Genomic DNA, 14,409 nt, shown 5'->3' with positions numbered 1-14,409 from the left:
CAAAGCTTTATATTTGCAGCTAGTGTTACAATGGAGAGGAAGACAGATAAGATCCCTAACCTTAATGGAGTTTACATTCTAGTATGACCTTAAATTCTATGTTCCTATTGTTCTAATCAACTTTCCCAATAATAATATCTCAGAATGACCACTTTACTCTACTCTCATCAGCCATGGGTATTAGTGTTGATTGCTTTTACAATGAAATAAACCACCCCAAAATTAAGGCATCAAAAAGGGTTGAATTGTGTGCCCCCCCAAAAATGTTAAAGTTCTAACCCCCAGTACCCCATAAAGTGACCATACATGGAATAGGGTTTTTGCAGATGGAATTAATAAGAATGAGGTCAGTAGGATACACCCTAAACCAGTATAACTCTTGTCCTTGTGAAAAGGGGAAATTTGGACACAGAGACTGTCTTGCCAATGGGTTTCAGCCCGGGCAAGTTCTCTATGGATTCAGTGTGACCAAAGAAATTGACCGCAAAATGCTCTTTGGGGTGAAAGGGTTTATAACCCAGCTTCTTCTCCAGTGGTAGGTCAAGCACTAGCGTCTCTGCCTCCTCCCAGAGCAATGGGCCGAGCCCTTTATATAGCACAATAATAGCTCATTGCCTAAAGGTGTGGAAGCGGTAGCCCAGCAACAGGCCAGTTACATCATCAGGTGGTTTAAGTTCAGTGAGGATCCTGGCCATAGGAACCCCAACTTCCCCACAGAGACAAACACAGAAGATGCCATGTGAAGATACAGGCAAAGATCAGAGCTTTGCATCGACAAGCCAAGGAGCACCAAAGATTGCCAGCAAACCACCAGAATCCACGAGAAGGCATGGAACTGATTCTCCCTCACAACACCTAGGAGGAACCAACTCTGCCACCACCTTGATTTCAGACTCCCAGCCTCCGGGGCTATGAAACAATACATTTTTCTCGTTTAAGCCACCCAGGCTGTGGTACTTCATTACGGCAGGCAGAGCACACCAACACAGGCCTATGTCTTCCTTTGCGTTCCCGTCCATGCAGAGAGTGAGAAAAGGACTGGGTGCTAACTAATGTTTGTTTCACCCTTGTGCTCAGGATGTAAACCCTGCTCTCAGAAGTGTTACAGTGTTTTGTTAGTCTGTTTTCTCTTATTTTCCCAAGGGTTTAAGCATAAAAGATACCAGGCAAACCAAGGCTTCAATGAACAATAGGGTACCCACCAGAGATTGCCAAATTTGGGCAATCAACTCTCAGAATTGGGTGCAGAAGTGGATCTATTTATACTTTGTGGGCCTTGAAGTTTATTTAATCTTCCCTAAGAGTATAAAGTTACAAATATGAAATGATGTACAAAAGTAAATATTTACTTAGAATAAAAAGAAATTAAACCAAATTACAAATATTAGAAAGATGGTAAATACTCAAATACCCCTAAATCGAGAAATATGTAGCATGCTTGTTTTTTTAATTAACTCATGTCCCTTTTAGTGCTTTTTTCTAAATATTTTGGCTGCCTATTCTTTGATTCCCTCTTCATATGATATCAATTTTGTAACATGGTTTTTCATAGAGAGAAAAGAAAACTGTCTCCCTCTAGCATGGTTGGTCAAAAGTGGTGTTTCATTATTGATGGGATGTATAAAACAGGTAACTTCATACATAGATGTACTTGCTGCTACAAGATTGTGATTTGAAACACAGGAATTCTAATGAAATCTATTCTCTGTGATTTCTATAAAAATGTATTTGGGGGTTGTAATTATATATTATGTATTATCAAGTATATTCTTGAAAGAAAGAATCTCTGTCTTGAGGCAATGGCGATAACTGAATCCTCTGCTTATAATTTTGCACATCTAATGCTTGGAGGAATTTTCCATGGAATTGCTTCTGGCTCTGATCCTTGCAAACCTTGTTTCTCCCTACCCCATATACTTCCAGTCCTAGGTTTTGCAGCACACATTCTTATCCTGACATGACCTCTCATGCTAGATCTTCAAGTCACAATGCCTGGTAAGGTGGCTTAAGAGCAGGAAGAGTATCCAGAAGCCATTTTTATATTGGGTCAGCCAGTAATAGTTTAACTATATAGGAAGTGACTGTGGTCCTTATAAATACATCCCCTAAACTGAAACTTAATGTGCCCTGACTCAACTTTCCCTTAACTAGATCCCTTAACTAGATCCACAGTAACACCCCCAACTGCAAAGAAGTCAAAGTAGAAAAAGAATGTCTTAACCAATTGCAATGCCACAATTTGAACTTTTGCAAAGTTAACACAATTTGTAACTGTATGAATAGGTCATGATTCTCCTGAGACCCTCCGAAGGAGCCCATGCATGAGAGAATGGCTCCCTGAGAGGGACCCTGAAGCTCAAGCTTCATTCACTTCCATAAAGCAACCTTTCATAGTGCTAAATGAATGATCTAAGGTTTTGTCACAAGTATACTCTTTATATATGTCATTTTTGATCATCTGTACTTTGGTAGCAGGGAATAAGTTAGGTAGTATAAATTAGCAATCATGATAATAAATTAGAAAATATCTGTCTGTATTTTTCATACTGATAATAATTTACTTTATGAATTCACTGAATTGTTTGCTTTTTGTATTCTTTGGTTCAACTGAAACCATCAGTGTTAAGGTAACCATAGCCTTTGGCTATTTTGTAGATATAATTATAATAAAAGGAGTGTCTTTTGATTAATAATTAAATTATACCATACAGATCTTCAGATAGAAAGCAAAGAAATAAAGTTCAAAGGCATTAACATGCAATCCATTTTTAGTGAGCATTAGAACAAAGGAACAATCTAATAGGTCAATAAAAATAACAAGGACTTTAACAAGTTCTGATTTTGTCTAAGAAGCTGGAGTTTCCATAGGTATTCTCCCTAACCAAGAAGCACCTTACTCCCAGTTCAGCCATGGAGCTATAAGGTAGAAGCACATGCTGTAAAAGGGGTCAGATTCTCTAACTGCTCTGATTTATTCTCTCCTGTATTCATTTATCTTGCCATTGTAGCAAAGTACCAAAAACTTGATGGCTTTAAACAGTTCCAATGTATTGTCTTAAGTTCTGTAGGTCAGAAGTCCAACATGGGTCTCGCTGGGCTAAAATCAAAGTGTCCACAGGGCTGCGTTTCTTTCTGGAGACTCTAGGAAAGAAAAGAATTCATTGCCTTGCCTTTTCCAGATTCTTGGGGCTGCCCACATTCCTTGGCTTGTGGCCCCTTTCCTCCATCTTCAAAGCCAGCAGTGCAGCATTTCTCCATTGGCATACCTCTTCCTGATCACAGCTGGGAAGGTTCCTCACATTTCAGGGCTCATGTGATTAGACTGGGCCCACCAGGATAACCCAGGCTAATCTCCTCACCTTAAGGTCCTTCACTTAATAACACCGTGAAGTCCATTTTTCCACATAAGGTAACATATTCACAGGTTCTGGGGATTAAAACGTGAAAATCTTTGGGGGGCCTTGGTTCTCCTTACCACATTTCCCTAGCCTAGAACGTAGAGTGTGGGGGCAACAGCCTTCTCGCTCCACTGTAAGGAACATTGTATGGAATATCTCCATACCTCCAAAAGGACAGATTTTCCAACACAGTGTCATAAGAGTGAGGTTGATGGGAACAGATTTTCTCTTTTAAAGTGGAGTAATAATACTGGAAAAGATCATTGGTGAGATCTCTCCTCTTAAAAGAACTCTGAGGATTTTGTTTTGTATGGTTGAGTGGCTATCTAGCCTGCACATGAGACCAAGAGATAAAATAATAATACTCTGGTTATTATTTATCTTGGCTGGATTTATTTAAACTGATTTATTATTGTATATTAAACCAAAGGACATCAAAGTCCATTTCCAGACTCCTGGGTGGTCCATTTCCCTTCATTGCTACTTTGTCATTTTGGGCTTTCCTGATTTTGCCCAAATATTTGCAGTTTGGGTGGGGCCAGAGTCTACTAGTCAAACCAGAATGCTTTTCATCTGCATGTTACTATTCAGCACGTAAGTAAACTCCAGTCTAACAAAGTGCCCATGAACTTTACATATCAAAGAAAAATCATTCATTTTTAGATGAACATCTAAAGCAGCTTGGAATGCATGGAAAAAGAGGTGTGACTCCAGCTGAGACCCATCTGAGATCTGTGGACAGTCGCCTCTTGACTAGAGACTTTTGATTTTGGAAAACAATATAGATGCTGGCCTCTGCCAAGTAATCCTTTCCTTCCATGCTTTACCATTAAAACTGTTCATAGTCAAGACACTAACTTCTAAGTTGTTCTTCCTTTGAATTGTTTTGCTAATTTTACCTATAGATACTATCCCATAACCAAGGCAGCTCTTTGTACACTACAATAATGACTGAATAAGTGACTGAATGAAAAACAGGACAATGGTGTGTGGTAGATAAGCCCAGGTCTATCATCAAGTCTTTGCTCCATCAAGAACATCTCGATGGCCTTGGACAGATTACCTTCTCAGTTTTCTCAACTAAAAAATGTGGATAATAATACCTACCTTGCAAGTTTATTGTAAGAAACTGAGATAATATATGTAAAATCCCTCAAACATAGAAAGTGGCAGTAAAGCTCTCTCAGTAGGAATCTTTACCCAGTGTTTTGTTCCCTGGGGATTACACAGCTAACCCTCAATAATCCACACGTGGGTCATTCTCTTTGCAAATTAACTCCCACAAAATTTCAAAAGTAAGTAGATTTTCCCAGGAACTCCTCCCTTTACTCTTGGCTGACTTACTACCACCAATCTCAGGTGTGTTTATAGAATGCAAACAATTTGATAGCAAGCTAAGTATTACATTAGTAGAAAGGTACATCTGCGGCCACAAGTGGGTTACATTTAAAAAAAAAAAAACATTTATGTCACTTAGATTCTCTAACTTGCAGTTACTTGCCAAAACTGCTGAACAAGCCAGATGTAAACATTTTAATTTATTGTATTAGATAGGGGACAGGATAGCTCGGCCAAATAATTGTATGGTTTTGTAAATTTTTAATTTTTTTTTAACTTAAAACTCTCAGATCATGTCTGTGCACACACATCAGTGTTTGCGGTCACCGCCTCGGCCGGGATCATCGGATCAGGCGCGCCTGGCTGCAGACCTCCCGTGGGCCCCGGAGAGGCGAGCTCCTGCAGTCACGGCTGGCTGAGGAGCTATCTGCCATTCCACCGAGTTGAATCCCATAAATTAATGGACAGCTAACCAGGTTAAAGCCATGAGAGAAAAGCTGAAATGTAAATACATGGGATGGTTAATAACAGTGACAAAAATCTGAAAATGAGGGTCTTCAGTGATAGTATCAGAAGGGTAAGTTATCACAATTCCTAACCAAAGAAAAGATATTACACTTCTAATATATCACCAGAGGCTAGTGGGTGAAGATTTTAAGAGAGGGGAAAATGGCACTTAAGCATTCCTGGTATTTATTGAGGAAGAAATAAAAATGAATAGACGGAAGAGGAGGGGAACGCCGAAGGGCCTTCCCGGGGAGCGCAGGCTGCGCTTCGGCAGAGGCTCCAGCGCCCACAAGGAATGACTGCCTGTCACGTGCTCTTTTTTTTCTTTTCTACCAGACTTTTTTTTTTTAGATAAAATTCACATACCAAAAAGTTACTCATCTAAAGTATGCAATTCAATGGTTTTTCTTAGTATATTTTGCAATTTTGAACATTTCCATCACTTCAGAAAAGCCCCTTACAGCTGTAACTATGATCCCTCTTTCTATTCCTCCACCGGCCCTGCGACCACAAATTTTCTTTCCATGTTTATAGATTTTCTTATTCCTGACATCTCCTAAGTGGAACCATATAACACGGTGTTTTGTGTTTGGCTTCTTTCACTTTGCACAGTATTTTCAAGGTTTATACATGCTATTCAGCACCTATCAGTATGTCATTCCTTTTTATGGCCAAATAATATTCCATTGTATGTACATACCACACTTATTGATCCATTCATCAAGTGATGGACATTCAGGTTGTCTGTACCTTTTGGCTATTATGAATATTATGAATAAATATTCATGTAATTTTATGTGTGGACATATGTTTTCATTTTTCTTGTGTATATACCTAGGAATAGAATTGCTGGATCATAGACTAACTCCCTGTGTAATCACTGCATGAACTGCCTGGGTGTTTTCCAAAGTGGCTGCACCATTTTACATGGTATGTGAGCAGCTGTGTGTTAATCCACGACCTTGCCTGTCATCTACTCTCATCATTTGGTTTTAAAAACATTCTTCTATATGACAAGAAATGAAATGAAAACATAGAATTTTCATTTTGGGCAAAAGAGCCCACCCTTATTAGTATTCTAAGAAATGTTTATTTTCTACTTTATCATTGTACTACAAATGTGAGTTTTTCAACACATACTATAATAATTTGGATGGTGAAGGGAAAATCCAAAGCTGAGGGTGAAATATGTGAAAAATAGTTCCCATATTACCACTAAATAATAAATAGCCTCAAATCTCCCCAACCCCACCACCTTGAACTGGCAAACTCTTCCTCATTTTTTGGTTCTCTGATTAACTTCCCCAAGTCACTGGCCTCACATTGTGGCAAAGCTCCTACAGCACCTTTACTTTTTCAGATGCACCAGAGTGTTATTTTCATTACTAGATTAATATCTGTTTTGTCCTCTAGTCTGTAGAGCACTGGGGCACAGTGACCATGGCCATGTTTCCCACAGCATCCTCAGCATCTAGCATTGGTTTGCCCTTGATCGGTGTTCATCAATGAGTGAGTGTATAAATTTTCAGGAAGTGTGTATAAATTAGGCTTTACAGTGGTGTTGCTCTGTTTAAATTAAAAAAGCAATGCTGCATCTTAGCTTCCTGACATGCTCCAAGAGCAGGCTTCTTTCACCAGCAGACTCCTCCCTGGATCGTAACGTGATGGTATGTTCAGAATTTATCTGAAAACTATCCTCATCTTCCCTAACAGAGGCCAGGGTGTAACTGAAAGAAGCTCTTCTGACATTTGGGAGGCTCTGATTCTGTCAGTCATTTTCTGTTCTTTATCGTTTTTTTAAAAGGAAAAAGTTGTTTTCCTGTGTGTGAGAACTCTGTCTCCTACCTAATAATGTTCAATTGTCTTTCCATTCCATTAGCTTGTGGGAAACCTCCTGCCCAATTGTGATCAGAGCTGTGGATGTCAAGTGTCTCATTTTATATAGATGTGCAGCTGTCAGACCAGGGATCAAAGGCTTGCCTTTAATGAAAACAAGTCATTTTTACCAATATGACTGTAGAATTTATATGAATACAGTTATTGGGATCAAATGATTGGCATTTGTACTTCCTACCATTCTAACAAAGACTTGGTTTTCCAAATAAAAGGACAGGGGAAACATCCTAACTTCTGCCTCCCCTCCCTTCCAATCTTGCTGCTCCTACGGTGTGGTCACTGTAATGGAGGTTTCATAATGGTGTCCCATGGGTCATGCTTAAGAATGTTTTATTTGACCAGAAGGATTTTTTTAATGTTTTTAATTAATAGCCAGTATTTTGAAATTGGAAGATTTCACATAAAATCTTGGCTTTACAACTTAATCTTGAAAAATCAGTCCCTGGCAATACTGGGGTAATATTCCCACCAGGCAAATATCGTAGTGCAGCTTCTAGGATGGTCTCCAGTGAGCCCCACCTCCTGGGATGCACGCCCTTGTGAACCTCCTCCTCTCGAGGGTAGACGGGACTTCCGATACATAGAATACAGCAAAAATGATAGGATATCTCTTCTGACATGAGGTTACAAAAAGACTGACTTTCAGCTGTTCTCTCTCTCCTCTTCCCTTGCTGTCTGGGAAGCTGGGCAGGGAAGGAAGCTGGCTGCTGGCCAGGAGCTGCCCTAGGGGGCCCACGAGTTTGTGAGTGTATCCTCCCCGCCTGGAGCCCCAAAATGGGGTCATAGACACAGCTGATGCCTCAGTCACTGTCATGTGAGAGGCCGTGAGCCAGAGGACCCCACTAACCCATGCCCGGCCCACAACGTATGGATATACTGAGGAAATATGTATTTGTTGTTGTAAGACTGCAAGTTTTAAGACTTGTTACACAGCGATAGATAACTAATGCAGAACTACTAGTGACCAGCTGCTGCTGAGCATGGCTGTGCCCTTTGGAAGATGAACATGCTCTCAGGGGTGCGCCTGTCCAGCCCGCCCAGCCCGTGGTCACCGAGAGCCTGCTCCACACTGTGTAATAACCCACCACCCACTCTGTCGCCCCATCAGAACCTAGAGCCACCTTTAGCCTCCCCACCACATGTGACTAAGCCCACACAACATACCTCTGCTTTCCATGGCCCCTCCCTCCGAGCTCCCTTGTCAGGGTTCAGCCCCCACATTGCCTGGCCCAGCCCCGGCAGTGTCTCCACGTCCTCTCCCTACTTCCTGTCTCACTAGCCTCTGATTCATCTTTCCACACTGCTGCCACAGCGCTCTTTCTAAACTCTCTGGATAAAACCCAAACTTCTTGGTTTGAGTGCCAAGGACCCCATGACCAGGCCTGCCATGCCCCTCCTCCACAGCCTGGGCCCACGTGCCCCAGTCACCCGAACGCTCCCGATCCTCAGCTGTGCCAGGCTGTGCCATAGCTCTGTGCCTTTGCCCTCGCTGACTCCGTGGCCTGCAGCGAAAGGTCCTTCCCTGCCTTCTCCAACACCGGCGCCTCCTCCGTGAAGCCGTTCCTAAATTGTACCTCCAGCAATTGACTGCTCCCTCCTCAGGGCCCCTACAGCCTTAAGTTCATGCTACTCGGTGGGTGCCTCAGTCACTCAGTGGTGTTTGCTTCCTTACCTGTCATTCTTCTCCTCCTGGATAGTAAGATCCTTGAGAAAGGATGGTGAGAGAGTCATCTCTGAATTTCCAATGTCCAGCCCAGTGTCTGGCACAGAGAAGGTACTCAATTCACAACACTGTTTCTACAAAACACCCACCACCAAACTGATTCTATTGTTTCCCCTTAAGGCCACCCCTCCGCAGTCCTGCTTCCTGGAACAGAAAACACCCACTCTTCCTCTTCTTATCATCCTTCAGGGCACTCCCTCAGGCCTCTCCCTGACCCCTTACATCACAGGGACATCCCCTTTGCTAAGACTCAGCACTGCTGTAATAGCTTACGTTGTGTTTGCCACAGACCAGGCACTGTTCTGAGTGATCTGTACCATATTAGTCTATTTAATCCTGACAACAATTCAATCAGGGTTCTCCCCAGTTTGCAGATGAGGAAATGGATGCATGTGAACCCAAGCAGTCTGACTCAAGATCTGCATGCCTAGTAGCTTCTTTAATGCCTGGTTATCAGTCCTCCTTGCCCCTCGACCCCCAACAAACCATCAGACAAGAGGCTCTCGGGGGACAGGGTCAGGCCTGTCTTGTCATGCTATCCCCCAACCCCAGGCCCCCTGCCCAGCATAGAGTAGATGTATTCATGGATCAACTCTGAGTTCCTGAGAATAGGTGGACAAAGGAACTTTTGGAACCCAATAATTTGTACCTGGGCCTGTGGACTGGCTGAGTTTTGTACCTGATCACCTGGGTCAAGGGAGGCAACTCTGAGGAGCCCGCCTCAGGGAGCAAGAGTTTGCCGTGTTCCATACCAGGCCAGGTTTCTATAGTTTGATGTGTCTGGCATGAATGCTCTGGTGTCTGCTCTGACACTGGCCATTCAGCAGCATCCAGGAAAGAGCCTCTAGAACATATCAGCTTCTCCTAATAGCAGAGCACTCAGAGAGGTACAGCGTGGGAGCTAAACGCCTGACTGTCAGTGAATCTCACAGATGAGGACATAGGCTTGGCGAGTTCAGGAGACATACCCACAGCCTCCCACTGGGACATCACTACATCAGGCTGTTGATGTAAGGCTCTCTGGAGCTAAGCCATGCTTATCCCACATCCCATACTTGCCCCACATAATTCCCAGTCCCTAGAAACTTCTCAGTAACATTAGAGTTGACAGAGCTCAGAGAGGAGGACCACGATACCCAGGGTCCAAAATGTGTTCCTGAATGTTTTATTCAGATGGCTTGGGCTGGCTACGGATGTCAGAGAACCTTAGAAGTTCTTTCATCTGAAAACAGATTGAGCCATGGATGGGTGGAAACCATATTCCTCGGGGCTGGTGACTCCCCACCCCCAGGATTCCTCCCCTCCCTAGGGTGCCTCAGGCCTGTCTTTTCCCTTAATTGTCACGAAAAAAAAAAAAAGAGCCACAAAGGCTCTTTTTGCATTCTCTCTTTTTCCTGAACACTCATGTCAGCAGGTTCTCTGCTTTTCCTGAACAATCACGAGTCACTGATGTCCCCTGTTAAATGCACTGTTTTCAGGGCTGGCTTTCAGGCTGGATTAAAAGATATACCATCCTGTACAAGCATTAACTCACGGCCATGTGCTGCATTTTTAAAGGCCCAGAGAGCTGCCAAGGTATGAAATGACGTATCTTTTACCCTATAAAAATGCTGGACTTCTTCAATGAAAAAAAAAAAGAATCCTGATATAAGATTGCTGTATCAGACACCAAACTGGTTAATGTTGTACAGGGCAATAAATGCTGGGTTTCCCTTCTCTACCAAACAGAGATCATATGCATCTTGTCTAACTTTACAGAGTACGGGTCCTAAAGAATAATAAAGCTACATTCCCTAAAGCAAAAAAAAAAAAAAAATGCTGGACTTCTTATTTATGTGGAGTACCTATCTCTTCATTATAAATCTTGGAGAGAAATTTCCATCTTCACCCATGAATATTACACATTTTTGAGATTCTATTTCTGCTACTTGCAAAAACATTTAGCAACCAGAAGTATTATGGACACACTGGAAAAAGAAGAACTATTGCTGTTGGAGCTGATCAACCTCCTTGCCTAGTACAACCTTCCCTCTCTGGTGTGTGTGTGTGTGTGTCTGTCTGTGAGGCTAGTAGCAGGTAGGGAAGCCATGCTAACATTTGACTTGGTTAGCTGTGGCTATCAATTTACACATTTAAAAATCTGTAGCAGTTCAGTTCAGAAAAATAGGTGCCTGTGTATGAAAGCGGCCAGGCTAGCTTTGCATGTTGGTGAATGAGACAGGTGGTCGCTGTGTGGCCCAGTTTGAAGGTTTATGCTGAAAACAAACTATCCAAGTTTTAATCCTGTTAGAATCAGATTTGCTACCTTAGCTCACATGCTGTTAATCTGACAGTTAAGAGGTAAAGTCGAATTAAATTAGAGAAGATGAGACGGAAGAAACAGTGTCCTGAGGTGCAGTGCATGGGATTTAGAATCAGAGCTATGCCGTCACTCACTGAGTCTCCTCCACCAAATCACTTACCCTCCGGAGCCTCATCTCCCCCATCTCTACAATAAGTCCAAAAAAAGCCAGTTCACAGGGTATGGCAAGGGTGAGATGAGGGGGTGCTAGTGGAACAGTGCTGCCTCCCGCCTCCCTCCCTGCCCTGGGGCTGTGAGCACCCCGGAGCCCTCCGAGGCTGCAGCAGATGGCACCACAGTGCTGTGCCCACTCTCGGCTTCCCCTGCTGCCGGTATCTGACACTGTGAAGTTCCCTCTTACTCTCAATATTCTTTAGTGTGTTTGCCAGTCAGAGCATGGGTACAAGATGAATAAACACTGCTGAAAAGTGTAAGTATGGGGAGGGCGAGTCAGACACCGGATCAGGCTGCTTCGACCATTCATCACACCTTGCAGATGTTATAGTATGTTCAGGCAGCCTCCAACCTGCCGACCAGTTTGGGAGCCTTGACATTTTTACCTTCTCAGCATATCACGAGTCATCAGCAAAGAGCCACGGCCCCAGACCCCAACCTAGAGTGTGCAGAACCAGAGGGATGTTGGCGGGGTGGCATAGAGGCTAGGTGCTTGGGCTCTGGACTGCCTCTCATGCCTCCTGCCCTGCCTTGTCAGCCATGGGACCCTGGGCCATGCCAATGGTCCTTCGGTCTCAACCACCTCAACTATGAAATAGGGATATGGATAATACTTCCTTGTTCAGTGACTAGTGCTCATATTTGTTATGGACTAGATGTTTGTGTCCCCCCACAATTTATATGTTGAAATCTTGACCCACCCCCAGTGTAATGGCCTTAGGAGGTGGGGCCTTTGGGAGGTGACTTGGTCATGAGGGTGGATCACGAATGGGATTTGTGTCTTTAAATAAAGAGACCCAGAGATCTCTGTTGCCCCTTCTACCATGTGAACACACAGCAAATAGCTGTCTATGAACCAGGAAATGGACCCTCACCAAATACCAAATGTGCTAGTGCCTTGATCTGGGACTTCCCGGCCTCTAGAACTGTGAAAAATGCTTGTTTGTTGTTTAAGTCACCCAATCCATAGAATTTGTGTTACAGCAGCCTGAAAAGACTAAGACAATATTAATATCAACGTTAGTATTATTTTAGCTTTTTGGTCTTGGGAAATTAACTTATTCAGATCAGATTCTACTGTTTACAAAACCCAGAAAGCGCCCAAAACAAGTCAAGTAAAGGGGAATTTTGAAAAGATAAGAGAGAGTCTCAGGGAAATGTAATGCAGGCAGCAGCTGGAAAGCTGTCTTTCTGTCTCTCTCCCTGCCCAAGTGCATGCATATACACACAGGAAGAGAGAGACACTTTTTCATTGCCCTCTTTGCATTTGCCCCATTCACCGCAGAGCAGGTCAACATCCTCTTGTTCTCCTGGTTTCTGCTCCTTCATATAACTTCAACTTGTATGTGGCATTAGCCCACCACAGTCCAACTCTTATGACTCCACTGAGCCTCAAATGTCTAGTTTCATGGCCATGTCACCACAAGCACTGTGTTTTCTAGTCAGATTCTAAAGAGAAGATGACTGGATTTTGGCTGGACTGGTTCTTAGAGGATCAAATGTGCATCCTGGTCGATCAACTGTGAATGTGAGTCACAAGATTCTAGGATCCCTCTCTGCAAGGAGTGTGGGTAGCACCCACTAGCTGGAAGAAGGAGTTCTCTGGTAAGTCAAAATCTCAGAACACATATTATTTTAACTAGGAAAGCTGTTAAATATTAATTTTCATGGAAAAAATCTTTTCATAATACATTACTCATTTTAAAATGCTTTCTAAAGCAGATTTTTTCTGATAAAAGAAATACACATTTTATAACCTTTAAATGTACCAAAAGAGTATTAAAAAATAAAAATTAACCTCAATTTTCCTACTTAGAAATTAACCTGCTAATATTTTGATGTATTTCTTCTTTTTTCCCTAGTGTTTTTTTCATGGTTGTGGTTATAATTACTATTTTGTTAACATGCCTTTTTTTAGTTTGAATTCTACGGGAACAAACACAGAAATCAAGATCCAAGAGCATATCATTTATTTTTAAGGTGACCCCAGGAAACACCAGTAAGAAAGTGGGGAAGAGTTACCAGAAAGGGCAATGTTCCAGTCACAATTGTTGTGTAACAGGTTACTCCTTAGTGATATGAAACCACCACCATTTTATTTTGCATGTAATTCTGTGCATCAGGAGTTTGAGAAGGGCTTGGCTGGGAGACATGCTCAGAGCCTGCAGGCTTTGAAGACCCTGCTGCCCTGGGTGTTTCAGAGGGCTCACTCCCACCACTGCGCTGACCCTGAGGGTTTGACCGGGGCATCTGCTGTGGGCTTTCCAGCAGAGCAGCCTCAGGGGACTCAGACTTCTCACCTGGTGTCTGGTTTCTCGGGAGTAAGTGTCCATCCAAGAGAAGCAGACAGAAGCTGTTGGCCTTTTATGGTCTAGCCTTGGAAATTATTCTGTTAATTCTGCATATTCGTTTAGTCAAGGCTGTCAGAGGCCCACAGCAGGAGGGGACATAGACCCTACCTCTTAATGAGAGGAATGCCAAAGTATTCTGAGCCATTTAAAAATCACCACAGGAAGGAAGTCAATAAATTGTATGAAAATAATACGACTGGCACCATGTTACAACTGGAGCTGAGTTCTGCTGGAGAATGCTTGGAAACATCTTGAAATTGTCCCCAACGAGGAAGTTGAAGTATTTAACCACCATCTTCCCATTAGTTAGGGCTGGGAAATTCAGCCAGTGAGCAATAATCCCCCTGGGAATTGATGAGTGTTCCAAGCTCTGACTCCTAGCATGCTCCCTGGCAGAAGAAAGCCTCAGGCAGAGAGTTGCTGTGGTCTCTGCAAGCAGCCTTTGAAGAACAGAGACTGCACAGAGAGGAATGCCAAGGGATTTTGAAGAAGGCTCTGATGCATCTCCTGCAGCACATCTTAAGCATTTTTCCTTGCTATTAAATATTGTTTGTGACAACTTTTAATAGTTACATAGATATTTTGTTGTTTCATTAATACCACTGCCTAAAGCTTAAGGCTGGGGGAAGAAAATCACACCTAGTGTCAGTTAATGCCAGTACAAGTTCTCTAACTTCAGAT

At 42.8% G+C, this 14,409-nt stretch overlaps 1 long non-coding RNA gene across 1 annotated transcript; it reads right to left on the bottom strand.

Moving 5' to 3' along the window:
• Nucleotides 1-4,921: 4,921 nt before the first annotated feature.
• LOC140849380 (uncharacterized) lies at nucleotides 4,922-9,025 on the bottom strand. Its single transcript, XR_012131113.1, has 2 exons — nucleotides 8,812-9,025; nucleotides 4,922-5,233 (listed from the first exon to the last, which is right to left on the bottom strand). It is a non-coding gene; the product is annotated as an uncharacterized lncRNA (long non-coding RNA).
• Between the last annotated feature and the right edge of the window lie 5,384 nt (nucleotides 9,026-14,409).

The sequence above is a fragment of the Manis javanica genome, chromosome 5, assembly GCF_040802235.1.
Source record: "Manis javanica isolate MJ-LG chromosome 5, MJ_LKY, whole genome shotgun sequence".
Lineage (NCBI taxonomy): Eukaryota > Metazoa > Chordata > Mammalia > Pholidota > Manidae > Manis > Manis javanica.
Note: the sequence above shows the minus strand (reverse complement) of the source record. Positions and strands in the feature narration are given on the sequence as shown.